This window comes from Panthera onca, chromosome A3 (assembly GCF_046562875.1).
Source record: "Panthera onca isolate mPanOnc1 chromosome A3, mPanOnc1 haplotype 2, whole genome shotgun sequence".
NCBI lineage: Eukaryota > Metazoa > Chordata > Mammalia > Carnivora > Felidae > Panthera > Panthera onca.
In genome coordinates this window covers 85,170,266-85,188,607 of record NC_138341.1, presented here as the reverse complement: position 1 = coordinate 85,188,607, position 18,342 = coordinate 85,170,266, and the positions used below count along the sequence as shown (strand labels likewise).

Genomic DNA, 18,342 nt, shown 5'->3' with positions numbered 1-18,342 from the left:
TACTCTTACTACCATGGAATTTGGGACAAATCATTCCGTTTTCTTCGCCTCAGGCAACTCATCTATAAAATGGAGACATTAACAGTGCCCACTTTATAAGGATATGGCAAGGCTTAAATGAGATCATTGCTGTTAGGCCAGTATCTGGCAGTCAGGAGATATCCCCTCTGCAGCTAGTTTTGTGCAGCTCTCTGTACTATGGTAGATTAAAATGGAGAAGCACAAATTCTAGGCCCAGCTGGGTCAGTGATGAGCTGACGACCACTCACATTTTCTTCGTGGGCCTGGGCAAAATGAGACTGGGCTGCATTTGCTCTGATGCCTTCCTGCTCCTGGGTTCCCCTGGCTGCTGGCCTCCTTAGACTTGAATCCGTCCCTTCACTACCGCTTGCCCTTGAAGTGCACTTGCTGGCCACAGCTCTACACTTCTGGGGAACCCGTTCCCCATCTGGACATGGGTACCACTGAGCAGAACAAGCACTGTTTGGGGTTGGGGCATGTGTGTGGCCATGAACTCACAAGGGAAAGGTGAAGGACAGGTCGCAGAACATTGCTTCTTGATGGTTCCTTATTTCCTTCATTTAACTTTATTGCGAGGTCATTTGTTCCCCTTTGAAAAAGAAGAATCCAGTATTTGCCTCCCGGTTCAGGATAACATCTTTGTTTTACAATCCCTGGGAGGCCAGAAGAAAGCTGAGGCCACAGGTCACTGGTGGGTTCTAAAGTCAGGGAAAATCACTGAGAAAATGTGCCTTTTATATGCTAATAATTGAACGCTGACAAATCTGGAGGGAGCTTCCTTATTCATCTTAAAATTGGATTGTATATGTTGAAAAGAGAGGTTCATGGATTCATGGTACCCCAGGATACTTCATTGTGGCTGGAAGAGCTGATGGACTTTGCTAAAAAGATTGGGTAAAATAGACCCAGGACTCCCTTTTAAAATAAATACCTCATGCAAATATACTGCTCTCTCTAGGGATTCCTTTTCGGCCCCAGGGGCCCTGTATTAGCTGTGGGCTCGGGGTGGGCAGCGCAGGCCCAACGGGGACATTTCAGCCCCACAGGGAGCACCACCAGCCAGTCAACTCAAGCCCAACTTTATCAGATGATAGCGTGGTCAGGCCTTTCCTAGGACTCCTTGATTGATTGCTTCATTCATTCATTCAGCAGGATATCCCGAGAGCCTGCAGTCCGCCCAGCGCCCAGCGCCGTGTCGGTGTCCGACATTGAGCGGTGAGCAAATCAGGCAAGGCCTGGGTTTTCCTGAAGCTCTGCGTGCCGGTGGGGGAGGAGAAAATACATTAACAACAGTCCCGGGCCAGCATTTGTGGAGCACCCGCTCTGTGCCAGGCAGTGTTCTAAGCGCTTTACACGAATTAACTCCTCTGACCCTGCGCACCGCCCCGAGGCAGGAGCCGTTGTGATCCCGGCAGGTTGGAAGAAACAGGCCCAGGGGGGCAGTCCCACGTGGGCGTCGCGCGCCGAGCCAGGTCGCTCCAGGCCCGGGGGCGGATGGGCGGCGGGGGCCGCAGACCGGGCTGGACGGCGCGGGGACGGCCGCGCTCCCGCCCTCTGCCGGCGCCGGGCGGCCGCCCCACGTGACGGGAAGCGGCGGCGGCGGCGGGGCCGGGCCAGCCCAGGAGCGGCGGGCCGGGAGCGGGCGGCGGGCGGCACGGGGCCCCAGGCCCCAGGGTCTGCGCGGGACGGCGGAGGCCGACGGGCGCTGCGCCGGTGAGTGCGGAGGGAGACGGCAGGGCCGGGCGCGGGGTGCGGCGAAGCGCGCGCGGAGCGGGGTGGGCTGGAGGGCAGGGGCCTTGCGGGGGGGGGGGGGGCAGCGAGGTGGTGCCTGGCGGGGGGGCGCGAGCCGGCAGAGGGGTGTTAGTGTGTGTGTGCACGCGTGTGCGGGGAGCAGGTGTGCAGGCTTGGGGGGCCGGGGGCTTGTTGGGGTGAGCAGGTGTGCACGTGCGTGTGGGCTGGGGCAGGTGTGCCCAAGCGTGGGGTCAACGGGTGTGGATGGTGTGGGGTGTGCGTGTGTTTGGGGTAGGGACAGATCGAAAAAGACCCAGTCCCGGGTTTGGGGTAGGCTTTCGGTTTTCCGAGGGGAGGAGCCCAGGACTCCACCCCTGCGCCCCAAGCCCCGCCACCCGGTGTAAGGAATGGTTTTGTCGCTTTAATAGATGTTTCCTGGAGCTCTTGGGATTTGAGAGTTCAAATTCCGGGTCACGTTCGGGCCTGAATTTTTGCCCTGCAGTGGGAGACTGGGCAGGGGTGTGTCGGGGAGGAGGGAAGAGACCACAGGTGCTGGAAGCTGCCATCCCTGTGGGAGTTTTCCTTTCCATTGCTGTCTGGAGGTGCAGGTTGAAGTTGGGTTCTCCGCCAGCCTCCTGTGCGTTATATGGGGACGACTTTCAAGACAGAAGCTGTGGTCTTCAGTTGTGTGCACCTGTCATTCCTTCTGTCCAGGGCCTGTTGGGTGACCCTGAGAAAGCCCCCCAGGCTAGTCGCCCTGGGGATTCTATCTGGCTGCTGGAAATGGGGGTTCCTACAGTGCTTTTTATTGCTAATGGACTGTGTTGGGCGCTGGGGTCAAAACGTGTCCCATCAGGATTTAATCCTGGATGAAGTGCTTGTGGGTAGGCACCTGTCCATCCAGAGTGAGGGCAGGCAGCTGCCATTGTGATTCTAGTGACACGTTAAGACACAGAAGTGGGTGAGGAGGGTCCTAGGGCAGTATGAGCTGGCCAATCCCGAGTCAGAACCAGAATGGAGGTCGTGGAGGGGCCTGCCAGTGCCCTCTGCTCCCTCCTGGTGGACTTGCTTCTCTCTGCTGCTCAGCTGGAAGCTCCCAGAGCTGGGGTCAGATAGGAAGGCTGGCTGCTTCCTTTGCTTTTTTCCTTCCATTTCTGCTAGCTGGGCAGATTCAGCAGTCATTGAAGTGGCCTCTTTGATGTGTGGCACCAGGAAGAGTACTGACCAGAATCCCCTGGAACTTGTCTACAACTAGCCTTCCCCGGCTCTAGTTCCTCTCTGAAATGGGGACAGAGCTGCTCCATGATGGTAATGAGTATGGAGCTGCCGCTGGGAGCTGCCGCTGCCCTGCGCCTGCTGCTTCCTAACTGTGAGCCTTGGACAATTTACTGGTTGTTCTGTGTCTCGATTTCGTCAATCAAAATAGTGGTAATATTGGAAAGCTTGCATGCGTTCTGACAAGAAAATGTGCGTTTGGCACAGGGCCTGGCACTTAGTAGGTGCTTGATAAATTATTAAGAAATATAAATAAGGATCTGGAGCTGTAGGTCTCTCAGCTCTGGAAAGCAGTGGTTTTATGCTCTGAGAAATTGTCAACCCAATGAGTATTGTACTCTGGGTTAGGCTCCTTGTGGGTTCTGAATTCCCAGTTTTGCTGTACACATCACAGGATACGTTTTACAAAGAAATCAGATGAGAGGTGTGCCCCTCGCCTTCGAGTCCTCTGCCTTTCCTCCTCTACTCATGACCATGAACGGCAGCCCTGTGGTCTGACAGTCAGCGGGGATCTTGTCCAACCACCACGAGCTCCTGGGCTGCTTCAGCCTCACCTGACCCTCCAGCCACAGCAGCTTGTAACAGGGCATCTTCCTCTAGTTGACAAGTTTTAAAAGCACAGAGCTCCCTATTCTAAAAATGCTACATTTTCTAGGCCTGATTTGCGGCTAGCATTTGTAGTCAGGGAGAAAGAAAAAAAAAAGGAGTTACTGTGGCTTCTTCACGCTGATATTAAACATTTGTGATCCTTTAAGAAAACTTGAGCGAATTTTCCTTATTGGCTTAAGCATCTTCAACTTGGTCTGAATCCAGTCCTCATTAGAAATACATTAAAGTAATCATTGGTGGTGGCCAGGTGTTTGGATACTGCTGGAATAATTTGGCCGGGACTTTACAACTCATCTCCTCTGTGGCAAACCTGACCCGTTTTTCTTTATTAAAAAATGCGTGGCTACTAAATGAATGTAGAAGTAACAAGTTAATTTGGGGCTGCCCCAGACGAGCTTGGGTGCTTCGTGCAAAAGAACAGGCACACTCATTGAGCATTTTGTGAAATCTTGCAGAATTGAGAGCAAGATCTAGTCTCGATAGTCCACCACTGTTGAGTAAATTGAAGACTCAGGAAAATAAGGTATGTGAAAGAGACCAACTGCCTAGCTTCCAGCAGGCGCTTGGTAATTCTTTATGGCTGTTTAAAGGTATTGAGGAAGTGCTCTAAAGGAGATGCCCTTGAGACCCATACTCCCACTCTGGTCCTCTTCCCCCCACCTTCCCCTCCCAAATCCCTTCAGTTATAACTGTTGATGGTAGGATGTATACATATATACATATATATACACACACCACGTGTATGCACAATGGTGTGTGTGTGTAACTGCATACATAGATACCTATATGTTTGTAGTATATATATACACGTATGACGTCTATATACCATATATGTGCATATAGGGCGTGTGGGTGTATGTGGTATATATAAGTAGTTATGTATGTATATACTTTTGTATGTTATGTTTACATGTATCTAAATAATTTTGATTAGTATTGCCAAGGAAAAGGATACCAACTATGAATAGTTACATATAGGTATGTGCCAGGATAATATCAAGGTGACAAGTTAGATGTTAGACCTTAGCTATGTTTTTTGTTTTTTTGTTTGTTTCTCCTTTTGTCAGGTACACTTTTGGGTCACTGGAGCAGGTTTACTGTGCTATAGCTAGTCTTACGCTATCTCTGTCAGATGAGTGCAAAGATAACATGAAATGGTTGTCAGGTAGTGTCCTGACTGATAGCAGGAAACATTGTGGCACAAGTCAGTAAATTTGCTGTTGATTCCTGGCAGATTTCACGTTTGAGTCATTCAGCAGATGGCCATGAGAACTTGGTGAAGAATTCAGGGGCCAGCATGGGGTGCCGTTGCAGAAGAACAATTTACGTCACACGAACACATACCCTGTTTTCCTAAGATTACTAGGTTAGTGGAGAAGAGTGTAAAGATATCATATCTGTGTCTGAAATGTAGCAAGGCAATGCTGAGACTGAACCCCATTTGGTAGGAGTCAGTTATTTGTGACAAAAGTTGTTTAGGGTGCCGTAGAGCAGGTGCCCGTCCTCAGTCCAGACATGGAGCAGTCATTACCCCTGGGCAGGCTGTGTGCGCGGTGCTTCTGGGTGTGGGCTCTTGAGTCAAACTGCCTGGGTTGGAATCAGCTCTCCATGGTCGTTTAACCTTTCTAAGCCTGTTTGCTCTCCTGCAGAATGGAATAACGATAGTACTTGCCTGTAGGCTCCTTGTGAGTATGGAGATAGCACTTGATACACAGTCTGGCACCCATTGCGCATTCTGGAAGTCTTCTCTCCCCTACGGTATTCACCTACAGTACTGTTATTAATACCCTTCCTCCAGAGGAGCTTGAGAATAGTACAGCATAAGTATGTAGTCCAGTCCAAATTCCTATTTTTACAAGGACGCATTGGGCCCAGAAGTTTTAAGATCGTCAACAGGTACCCAAGCCATGAGAGCTCAGGATCCCCAGATTAACACTGAGAATGCCTGCCTTGGATCAGGCTTGCCTTACCACTGTTTGCTGGGTTAGCCCTGGAGTCTCAGTTCTTACAGAGGGCATTGGAAGGTTACATTTCTGCTCTTTTCCAGCTCTGCTGACCCAAAGCCCTACTGTTCTCTATCAGAGTCCTTCGCCTGCCTGCTTCTCCTGAAGCTCATAGGATATCAGATTTTGGACCCAGTGGGAATCAGCTCACATTTACCCCAGTTCTGAACTTGTCTATGGGAAGAAGTACTTCAAATGAGCAAAAGTCCAAAACTCTCCTTTTTGAAATGTATTCTCAGGACAAAACCAAACCAAAACAAAACTTAATTTGTAGGTATTATTCCATACCTGTCATTTTAAGCTAGGACACCAAACTTGAGAAAAATCGTTTCCAAAAGTAACTGTATAAAACAGCTGGTAAAATCGCCCCAGTAACCTGAGGCACGCGGGGTATTCTGCTGGAGTGCTGCCCATTGTGTGCTCCTTTTCGTCCTGTTTGGTTACAGACACTCAAGAGCATTCTGAACGTCTCCTTTCCTGCTAGAAAAAGGACATTATTGGAGGTCTCTCATTCTCTGTTAGATTAAGGCAAGATAATAAACCAATAAACTGGGATTACATTTGTCTTTTCAACTTCCTGTTTTGAAGGTGACTCTGGGCTTACTGAAGAGTGAGAAAATAGTACAGATCTCACACGCACCCTTCCCCAACGTCCACTTTTGTTAACACCTTGTGTGACCATGGTACAGTGATCAAAACTGGTATGTTGACATCAGTGCTATTAACCAAACTACATGCTCTACTTATGTTCAGTTTTTCCCCTGACATCTGTTTTCTGTTCCATGGTCCTGCTTCTGATCCCATTTCCCCACATTGCATTTAGTTGTCATGTCTCCTGGGTCTCAGTCTTCATTTTTTATGACCTTAACACTCTCAAAGTGTCAGGGATTTTGTAGAGTGTCCCTCTGTGGGCTTGTTGGTGTTGTCTCACACTTAGGTTGCAGTGATAGATGTTTGTGTAGAATACCACAGTGGTGACGTGCCTCAATTACATTTTGACTTAATGTTGGGATGCACTCCATGTTTCCACCTCCCACCCCCGAAACAGCAGGAGAAACTATGCTGAAACTTTACTGGATCCCTCGCACTCTGCCCAGGCTCCAGTACACGATTCCCCTTGCCCGTGTCCCTCGTGAGCCAGGACAGAAATGTCTTCTTTGTCCCCATCGTGCCTCTCTTGCTTCTACATGTACAGTCCCCTGATTACCCTGTTATATTCCTTGAGGATTTGGGGGAGATTGTCAGAGGAGCCAATGTGCAGTTTAAAAAACAAAAATGTCAAGATTCCTTTTCATTAAAAAATTGTTGTACGTAAGCAATGAATCATGGGAATCTATTTCTGAAGCTGAGAGCCCACTGTATACACTGTCTGTTAGCTAACTTGACAATAAATTATATTAAAAAAGTAAAAAATAAGTAAATAAAGTCATTGTCAAGGAGCTTTTGAGCCCTATCAAAGCTCATCTGACTCTAGAGTGGTCAGTAAGATAAGTCGTATATTTTTCTTGATCTCAATTGTAGTTAGAGTCAATTTATATCCCAAGAAGAATGCTGATTGGCCCACAGGGCTACCAAAATTCATCTTTCAGGTGTGAACTAAAGTTTGGAGATACCGGTGTGTTTTAATTGAACGTCTTACGTCTGCAGACTAAAGGCGATTGTCAGCGCCCATAGGAATGGGGGGTGTTTAGCACTTTATTTTTAGTGGGGGACTTCAATTAACATTTTATTTTGCCAGTTCAGCACTAAGAAAGCATCTGAAGGTAGCTTGCAGTGGAAGAACTTTGGCTAGCAAGATTTGCCTTTTCCCACCCAAGAGAGACTTTTTCAGTCTGTGACTTGGCTGTTCATTCGTTCAGGAACATAACATAGGAAATAGACGTTTCCAGGCCAGAGGAGAAGTGAGTGTCCAGTCCCACCTACCTGCTCTGCCTGATGGCCACGATGAGTGTGGGGTGGGAGGGAGGAGGATGGGCGGGTCAGGGTTGGTGTTCAGTGCCACCAGGTACAGAGACAGAGGCTGGACACTGAACAGCAGGTCCCAAGCCACTGCCCACACTTTCTGCTTTAGGTAGCAAGCTGACCCGAGTGGGGCTGGCACCGGCACGTGCCCTCCACCCACCCGAGTCCATCTCTTAATGTTTCTGGCTGGCCCAGTCCAGGCATCAGGTCAGCCTCCATGGCTGGGACCAAGAAAATGGGCCTCTGCACTGGCTTCTAACTTTTCCCACCTGAAATATCCCTCAGGACCAGCCTGAAACATCACAGGAATCAGGCAGAGTGTTTTGCTGTGTTGCAGAGCACTCCCTTCTGGACCCTTCCTCCCCTCCACGATGCTGTGCTGTCAGCTCTGCCCTCTGCACTTCCGCTGTCTCTCCTGATCACAGGGGACCAACGTCATGACCCGTTGACATGGAGCTGAAAACAGCTGATGAAGCCTGGAAGGCTCTGTGTTCCCTCCCACCCCCTCTCCAAGAGTGTGAGAATGGATGATGGCTTTGCTTAACTCCCTTGTAGGTTTGGTTTTTAGAGCTGATTTTTTTTTTTTTTTTATTTTTCGCAGATTTTTCCCCTGTAATAGGTATTGGCTATAGCCTATGGCTTCAGTTTTAATAAGTATGTTTACCTAGGATGGGTGAGAAACTTCTTAAGAAACATTCCCCACCCCCCCGTAAAAGGAAAGACCTTTATTAAAATGGCAAAATACAAACTTTTTATAAGTTCTTGTTTTTTATAGAAATACTGCAAATCACAGGGATATTCAGGAAAGCAGGCGCACTTCGACCTGATGCCTGAATTCCTGTGGTCAGCCAGTGAAGGGCTGCGGGTAAGTCTGCAGTCCCCCCATGCACAGGTCCGATACCAACTTGACCCCTGTATTACTTCTTTGCATGTGTGCAAATGACTAGATTTGGCCAATGGGAATGAGGCAGTGTTTTCTACCTTACGGATTATTATGTTGTTAAATTCAAACAAACCACTGTAGTTAATGATAACTATTTTCTGACTAATGGTTTCAGTCCCTTGGAAAGGTACCCAGAGAGTAGTTTGGGCTCAGGATCCCTCTTCACAACTGGTTGGCTTGTAGAGCACCTTGGACACTCGCAGCAGCTAGCGGACTCAAGAATTCAGAACCGAATGTAGCTACATAATAATAAAACAAGAGACTAATGTGGGTAATATGAAGAGGTTAATAGCTATAACTTTATAAATAAGAGCGGAAAGGTTGGCTGGAGTTGGATTTTTAAGGGCTGCTTATCTTATGCTGAGTTTGGAGTTCATGTTTTAGGCAGTGGTATACTCTGTGAAGTGTTTTAAGGACAGTATAGTGATGTTTTAGGCATGAGATCCACGTCCCTGCCCTTCCTCATGTATGACGTCAGACCTGCCCTGACTTCGGCCCAAACATAAGGATGACCGCTGGATCTCTGTTTGCTCACGATGGACCATCAGACACTCAAAAGAAATTAGTATGAATTGAGAAAAACAGAAAATCTGAGTTTAGGTAGAGTGTCCTTTTTAAAATGTAGATGAAGAATTAATCCTTAGCTTGTTCATAGGAAAGCATCTCCTGTTAAAAGGCTGTCAAACACGTTGGTGAGTTTTTGAGTTTTTACCCTCTAAAGTGATGGCTCCTTGGGGCACATTTAGCCGCACTCAAGAGTTTGCTTCGTTTTCAAGTGTGGACGTCACCCTCCAATGTGAGATTTTTTTTTTTTGTAGACACACAGGACACCATCACCACCTTGAGGCTGCACTCCTGTGCACATTCTGTGACCGGAGATAACAGAGCGTCATTCTTTTGGCTCAAGAATAATAATTACTGGAAAAGATCTCATCTTAGCAAGTGTCCCTTTGTCATGGCCTTCTTGTGGCAGAATGTATTTCTTTCTGGCTCAGGTCAGGGGTCTCTATATGTGTTTTGTTTTTGTTTTTGTTTTTTTATTTAATCTTGTAATGTGGGACCTACAAGCCACTCTCTACATCTAGATGATCTGCTTCAAACCTGGCTTTTATTCCATGCTTATTCTTTCTGTTTGACTTTTTAAAACGAGGCCTGGCCTTGGTGAGACTTAGTGCAGAGAAAAAGAAAAGGGGAATGAGGCAGTTAGTAACACCAGTCTTCAACCAGTTGAAAAAATAAGAGTGGAGTTACAGTTGACCCTTGAAAAGCACAGGTTTGAACTACACAGTTCCACTTACGCTCAGATGGTTTCCCACAAATACAGTGCCGTAGTGTAAATGTTATTTCGTCTTCCTTATGATTTTCTTAGTAACATTTTCTTTTCTCTAGCCTACTTGATTGTAAGAGTCCAGTATATAACACATATACCATACAAAATATGTGTTCATCTGCTGAGTATGTTATCTGTAAGCCTTCCTTCCGGTCACCAGTAGGCTGCTAGTAATTCAGTTTTGTGGGGAGTCAAAAGTTCCACATGGATTTTGGGTTGTGCTGGCGTGGGGGGAGGGTAGCACCTGGGTTATTCAAGCGTCAACTGTACTTGTATGAAAACTGAGGCTAGGGAGAGGTCCAGAAGGTAAGAGGCTGGCCTCTTGGAAGCTGGGACCCCAGAAGGTGCAAATACCAACCCTGTCCAGGGCATTTACCTTCGTGGGCATTCCGTCACATGTTAGTATTTTCCTCTGCCTTCTAAGAATCCAGGGGGATTTGTGGAAAATACCTGATAGGTTGCCCTCGATTGAACTTTGTAAATATGGGTACAGTAAAGTAAGCACTGGGTTTAGATGAACTGAGAAACTGTAAGTAAACCACTTACATCTGTGATAAATGTTTTCATTGGTGCCATTTTAAACAAGGAACATGCATGCTGTGAATCTTACCGAATTTATTAAGCTGATGTTCTATATCTATTTCCACAGTAAGCTGGTTTGAGGCAATCAGAATTTTAGTGTGTGTGTGTGTGTGTGTGTGTGTGTGTGTGTGTGTGTATACACATGTAATTTAATTACTATTTAATGACCTTAAAGAAATAGTTACAGTCTGGATTAGGATATAGGGAGTAATAATAAAAGCAACCTCAGCGTAAGAAACAGAACATCGTTAATACCTTTGAAACCCAGCCTATCCTTATTTTCCATGCAGCCTCCCTAGATTTGTGTTTATCATTCCCTTACGTTGCTTTATGGTCTGACTATGTAGGGCTGAGACCCTAAACATTTTATTAGATGGATGGTCAGGTTTTTGAGTCATACAGAGCCTTGTCTATCATTCAGTGTAGAGTGTTCGGCGACTTGCCCTTGAGCTTGAGATCGATGTCTGTGGATAGCTGCACCTCTGGCTGTCCAGCTGTTGAGTATTCCACCCTGTCCAAGGAATGTGAGTAGTTCCCAGCTTCCCTCTCAAAGAAGATTGCAGCCAACGTTCTTGCTTATGGTGTGGTAAACATAAATTCTGTAGGGCATATGCCTAAAAGTAGAGTCCCTGGCTTACTCCCAATGTCAAGGGCTTCTGCATAATGCCAGAATGGTCTTGCCAGTTTAGAAGCTTCCACCAGCCACGTAGAGAGTGATTGCTCCGTGTTCTTGCAAGCAGCTGCTGTCATCGGATATCAAATGTTCTGTCAGTTTCATGGGTATAAAATGAAGTCTCATGGTAGTTATAACTTGCAACTCCAGATGATGAATCCGGTTGAGCATTCTTTCATGTCTGTTGACCATGTTTCCTCTTCTGTGAAACGCTTGTTCACGTGTCTTGCCGACTCGTCTATGAGATTGCTGGTACTTTCTTTCTGTAGGAGTTCCCTGTATCATCCAGGGATCTTTTACTGTCAGATATGTGACATCAGGGTCTTTTCCCATCTTAATTCCTCACTTTGTTTGGGGTGTCTTTTGAAGAACACAGGTTTTACATTTTAATGTGAACAAACTTTTTTCCTGGGGTTTCTGCTTTTTTTTAGACATTTTTTAAAAAATATTTATTTATTTATTTTTTTTGAGAGAGAGAGAGAGAGACAGAGTATAAGCAGGGGAGGGGCAGAGAGAGAGGGAGACCCAGAATCTGAAGCAGGCTCCAGGCTCTGAGCTGTCAGCACAGAGCCTGACACGGGCTTGAAATCAATGAACTGTGAGATCATGACCTGAGTGGAAGTCAGTCGCTTAACTGACTGAGCAGCCCAGCCGCCCCTTTTTAGATCTTATTTTAGAAATTCTTCCCTACCCCAAGATCAGAAACATATTGTTTTCCATATTTACCTCTCAAAGTTTTAAAGATCTATACCTAAGTATCTTAATCCATCTGGAATAATTTCAATACATGGTATACGATAGGAATCTAGTTGTTTTTTTTTTTTTCCTTCTTTGTGGATATCCAGCTATCCTGCACTGATCACTGAACACGTATAGACTCTATATACACCCCATGATATACAGTGCCTCTCGTCATAGTTCATGGTTCCGTATGCGCACGTATGCGCACGTCAGTTTCTGGCACCCAGACTTGTTCTCTTAGGCTTGCCTCATACCAGTACCCTGTTATCTTAATAGCCATAGCTTTACATTACATTTTGTCTGTTGAGTCAGGTCTCCTTACTTGTCTTTTCCAGAAGTGTCTTGCTTTTTTTTGCCCTTCCTCTGCCATATGAATTTTATAATCTGCTTTTTGAGTTACACACACACACACACACACACACACACACACACCTGTGAGAATTTTTACTGGAATTGCATACACAGACCCTAAGTGTACAGCTCAGTGAATTTTAACAAATGTATATACCTGTGTAACCGATGCCCCAGACAACATCTTGAGTATTTCTGTCACCCCGGAAAGTTTCCTTGTGTCCCTTTCCATTTGGTCACCCCTTTCTCTCCAAGGTAAACACTGTTCTGATTTCTGTTGCTAGAGATGAGTTTTGCCTACTTCTGAACTTCATATAAATGAAAACATACAGTATGTGTATACTTTTTTGTTTCATTTGTGTTGTTACCTAGCAGTTGTTTATTCCTTTTTACTTCCAAGTTGTGTGAACACCCCACATAGAAATGGGTACAAATGGGTGAAACTGGGTTGTTTCCTGTTTGGTGCTATTATGAATAAAGCTACTATGCACATTCTCATAAAAGTCTTTTTGCAGATACTGATAGATACTCAAGAGAACTGGAAACCTTCAGAGTAATATTGTGGAGTAACAGGATAAATGCATGTTTAACTTTATAAAAAACTCACCTGATTTCAAAGTGATGGCACCATTTTGTTTGTTTTTTTTTTAATTGAAGTATATTGACACACAATATTATATTAGGTTTAGGTGTGCAACATAATGATTTCACAATCCTGTAATTCAGTACATTGCTCAGTGCTCACCATGACAAGTGTGGTCACCATCTGTCACCATGCAACGTTATTACAATATTATTGGCTATATTCCCTGTGCTGTACTTTTTCATCCCTTGACTAATGTATTTTGTAAATGGAAGTTTGTACCTCTTAATCCTCATCACCTTTTTCACCCATCCCCCCCAATCCCCTTCCCTCTAGCAACCACCAGTTTGTTTCACGGTTCTGTCTCTGTGTTTTGTGTTTGGGGGAGGGTTGCTTTTGTTCTCTGGTTCCACATGTAAGTGAAATCACATGGTATTCGTCTTTCTCTGTCTGACTTATTTCATTAAGCATAATACCCTCTAGGTCCGTCCATGTTGTCACAAATGGCAAGATAGCATTTCTTACAGCTGACTAATAATATTCCATTATATATTATATATAATATATATAAAGGACATTTCTAAAATTTTAGTAATTCTAATAGATTTGTGAGTTTCCATGTAAACAATGATAGCATCTATAAATATTTATAGTGTTGTGTCTTTGTTTTCAGTTTTTTATAATTGTTCCTTTTTAACTGGCAAAGACTCCATGCACAGTGTTGAGTAGAGATGGTGCATTAGTTTGCTGGGCCTGTCGTAACCAAGGACCATAGACTGGGTGGCTTAAACAACATACATTAGGGGCACCTGAGTGGCTCAGTTGGTTGAGTGTCCGACTTCGCATCAGGTCATGATCTCACAGTTTGTGGGTTCGAGCCCCACATCGGGCTCCGTGCCGACAGCTCACAGCCTGGAGCCTGCGTCGGATTCTGTGTCTCCCTCTCTGTCCCTCCCCTGCTCGCACTTTGTCTCTCTCTCTCTCTCTGTCAAAAATAAGTAAACATTAAAAAAATTTAAAAAAAAGTAAACAACATACATTTATTGCCTCACAGTTCTGGAAGGCAGAAGTCTGAGGTCCGGGTGTCTGAGGGCTCTGAGACACACTATGCTGCAGGCCCTTTCGCCTGTTTCTGGTAGCTCCAGGCGTCCCTGGGCTTATACATGGCCACCTTCTCCCTGTGTTTTCACGTGTCTTTCTGCTATGTGTGTCCGTTTTGCGTCCAGATTTCCTGTTTATAATGACGCCTGTCACATTGTATTAGGGCTCACCCTAATGACCTCATCTTAACTTGATCATCTGCAAGGACCCTGTTTCCACATAAGGTCCTGTTTGCAAGTAATGGGAGTTAGGACTTTAACACATTTGGGGGGATGTAATCTATCCCAAACAGATGGTAATAGTCTTGTTCCTTGTTCTATGCTTTTTGCCTTTATTTTGGAAATGTGAATTAAACCAACAGATTTTATTACCTTAAGCCAATATCACATGCCATCTTATTCATACTGTGTGTCTGTGTATTCAGTGTGCTAATATTTAATACTTTAGCATGTTGATTTATAAGTGAGAATGATTAGGATTTTCTTTCTTCCCATGTCCTTATCTGGTTTGGATATTACTGTTCTACTTTATACTGGCTTATAAAATGAAGTGGGATAAGTGCTCCCTCCACCCCCCCCCCCCTTTTTTTAATTCTCCAGAAGATTTATTATTTAAAATTGGTATTATCTGATTCCTAAATGTTTGGTAGAACTTGCTAAGAGAGCCATATGGACACGGTGCTTGCTTTATGGGACAGGCAGTGTCCATGAAAGCCGAACGTAGCCGGTGCTCTTGCATCGCATATAAACTCATCCGAATCAGCTCTCCTGGGCTTCCAGAAGCCTGTCTAACTGTTGTCACAGGTCTTAAGTCAAAAACACGGAAAACATTTCTGAGGCTTATGAGTCTCTGCTGCCCAGCTAGGTATGTAGCAGAAAGAATGGGATTGTCACTTTTGAGCTGAGGTTTAAGAAGCCTAAAGAATCCGAGGCAAGATGCTAAAGCAGGAAGGCCCTTCACCAGGGGCTGCAGTCATGAGCATAAAAGACAATTTTCTGTGTACACCTGCACAAGAAAATTAGTATTTTTCCACTAGTGTTTATAAAGACGCTCGCTTGGATTCTGATGTCACCCGTGGCGTGTGTATGCTCTCAGTTTGGTGGAAAGTCATTGCTAATGTTTTAATTTTGTTCATTTGGTCATTACATATTGCTTTGCACTGTTACATGCTTCTTTTCCTCGTCCTTTTTCCTTAATAAGATGGGGATACTCCTGGAAAATGGAAGAGTGCCTTTTTGCTGTTGTTGTACACTGAGAAGTGTTTGTTGCATATATAATGGTATCTGTATTTAAACTGTTGCCCATGAATGTACTGATACTTTCAAGTCTCTTTCCCTCACCAGGTCTGTACTGTGTAGTTTTGAAAAAAATATGAAAAAGTTGATCTTTCATGATGGCTCAGTTGGTTAAGCGTCCGACTTCGGCTCAGGTCATGATCTCACGGTCCGTGAGTCTGAGTCCTGCTTCAGGCCCTGTGCTGACAGCTCAGAGCCTGGAGCCTGCTTCGGATTCTGTGTCTCCCTCTCTCTGCTCCTCCCCTGCTTGTACTCTCTCTCTCTCTTTCTCAAAAAATAAATAAACCTTAAAAAAAAAAAGTTGATCTTTCAATTAATAACCATTCTTTTAAGGTGACATTCTGTCAGAAAGTTTCAATTTCAAGTTAGTGTGAGATCACATAATAAAGTGTGAATTAAAATCTCTCTGACTTCAACCCCAGCAAGTTGGACTTAATGATAATAAGGAGAAGCGTGGCCTATAGTTTATGTTTTCATGATTTCTATTTTAAGTGAGTTTATCCTGTGAGTTAGAGCATGGAGAAAACTTCCTGCTGCATAAAGGAATAAACCACTTGTAAGTATTAGAATGTTACTTTCTCAGCTTTCAGTAAACCCCCATGTGATTCTGTTTCAGCAGCTGTGAAGTTCATAATACAGTGTGGCTGATAATCAGGAAGCTGTGCTTTGGTTCTCCAGGACTTATTTATCCCCTAGTTCCAAGTTTGTGCCCTAAACAACGTCTCCCCAGTTCCCCCACCCCCAGCGTCTGCTAAGAACCGTTTAACTCTCTGAGTTTGGCTTTTTTAGATTCCACATACAAGTGAGATTGTGCAGTATTTGTCTTTCTCTGTCTGAGTGATCTCACTTAGCATGATGTCCTCTAGATCCAACTGTGTTGTTACAAATGGCAGGATTGCTTTCTTTTTCGGGGATGAATAATATTCCATTGTATATACGTACACCACACTTTCTTTGTCCATTCCTCAGTTGAAAGATTTTCCTGGCCTGTGAGGGGTAAGTCCCAAATCCCTGGATAGCCTAATGGGGTTCCTTTGAAGGTTACTGTGCTTTTTCCCCTGGCTGCTTTTAGAGTCCTTCCTTTCGTCCTTAAGTTTTGACAGTTTCATTTGTAATGTGTCTTTTTGCATTAATCCCTGGATAGCCTAACAGGGTTCCTTTGAAGGTTACAGTGTTTTTTCCCATGGCTGCTTTTAGAGTTCTTCCTTTCGTCCTTAAGTTTTGACAGTTTCATTTGTAATGTGTCTTTTTGCATTGAGATAATAGGGTGATCTGTTTGCTTTGTGACGTCGGATGTCCCAATCTCTCCCTAGGCTTGGGAAATCCTCAGCTATTATTTCTTTAAATAATTTTGTGCTCCTTCCTCTCTCTCCTTCTGAAACTCCAGGTTTTCCAGTATTTGTTCTTTTGAAGGAATCCTATTGATCGATTAGGCTTTCTTCACTCTTCATTCTCTCCTCTTTGTCTTCCCCTAACTGGGTTGTTTGAGAATCCTCACCCTCTAGCCCATGTTTTCTGGCCTCTGTCCTCCTTACTGCAGATGCTCTGTTGCATTTTTCTTTTTAGAGAGAGAGAGAAAGCACGTGGTCAAGTGGGGGAGAGGGCAGAGGGAGAAAGAGAGAATCTTAAGCAGGTCCACGCTCAGCTCAGAGCCAGTTGCAGGGCTTAATCCTACAGCCCTGGGATCATGACCTGAGCGGAGAGTCAGATGCTCAACCGACTGAACCACCCAGGCACACCGCCCCCCACCCACCCATTGCATTTTTCATTTTACTCACTGAGCTCTTCAGCAGCAGAATTTGTATTGGGTTCTTTTTTAATGATTTCCTTCTCTGGTAAAAATCTCATTTTGATCCTATGTTTTCCCAAAGTTTCATTGAATTGTCTTCCTGAGTTTCCTTTGTAGCTCACTGAGTGTCTTCAGAACAGCTACTTTGAATTTTTTATCAGCTGGCTCACAAATTTCGTGCCTTTGAACTCAGTTTGGAGGGTGGTTATTCCGTCATGGCGTGTTTTCCTGGTTTGTTACGTTCGCTGTCGCTTGGCCTTGCTGCGTTCACATTTGTGGCAGCGGACAGCTTCTTAAATCTGTGCGAGTTGCCTGGAGATGGGGCATTCTGTGCACCATAGATGTCAGTGTTAAGTGGGTTTCCTCTCCGTGTGCGCGCAGATTTCCGCTCTGCTCTTCCTGCTCCCTCTTGTGGCAGGACTCTTAAGCTTTTGTGTCTTTGGTTCTTACAGTCCCACCTGCCGGCTACTGGAAACTTCTCCTTCGTTTTCCCCGAAGGAGGCACTGTAGCTCGCTTGTGGTTTCTCCCTGGCCCACAGGCAGCCCTGTGGTCCGTCTGAGCGGCTCTGTCTACTGAGCTTTCCCTGGTGCTGCATGTGGAGGCACGCACAGAGCCGCTGCTTGGTGGGAGGAGGTGTGGGTCAAGTGCGCAGGCATGGGGGGGGGGGCGGGGGCGCCTGGAGACACACTAGTGAGATCCCCGGATGTGGCACTCCCACAGGGCCCCGCTGGACTTCCTGCTGCACACGATACCATTAACGCTCTTTGAAATTCCCATCCGCCTCTCTCCTCTTCCCCTTCCTCCCCGCAGTCATGGACATCCAGCCTCAGTACTATGGGTCCTGCTGGAGAGCAGTGGTGAGCCGCATCTCGCACAGCTGGGGGAGCTGGGCACTCATGCACCACTGTCCGCCCCCCTCCGAGGCAGAGGTTGCCCCCGCCTGATAGATCAGCCCCTTGATTCCGTGGCGGGGCGCAGCCCTGGGAAAGTTTCTCTTAGAGGCTGCCTCTGCTGTGACCGAGCTCAGACTGTTTAGTGTCCGGCTTGCTCCTGCGGCCTGCTGGAATCTCCCCTTGGGAAGGCTGGCCCTCTGCACATTCTCTCTCGTGTGCCGATCCGCCCGGGTGGGCATTCTGCAGGTTTCTCCCCGGTCACAGCGAGGGGGGCCTTGGTGGGTTTGGTGGTGCCACTGATTCCGCAGCCCGTGCTGGGTTCTGGCTGCCTGTTGCTGGATGCGCAAGTGGGTGAGACTTCCCTGGGCCCTTAGTGGGTGGCGCTAGATCCCAACACCCACCAAGGGGCCTTTGTGCATGGACGTCTAATTTGTTACCGAAAGAGGGGCTGAAAGGAGG

General features: G+C 46.0%; 1 protein-coding gene across 2 annotated transcripts in view; it reads left to right on the top strand.

Annotated features, from left to right (window-relative positions):
• Positions 1–1,328: 1,328 nt before the first annotated feature.
• The window catches only part of TGFBRAP1 (transforming growth factor beta receptor associated protein 1), a 62,240-nt gene continuing 45,226 nt past the window's right edge, over positions 1,329–18,342 (top strand). Inside the window, exon 1 of one of the 2 annotated variants that reach the window (XM_078444339.2) lies at positions 1,329–1,436. The gene's annotated coding sequence lies outside the window, so the exon portion shown is untranslated. Of the gene's footprint in view, positions 1,437–1,600; positions 1,735–18,342 lie in introns of those variants that run through there. The other variant, XM_078444337.2, reaches the window with a different exon arrangement.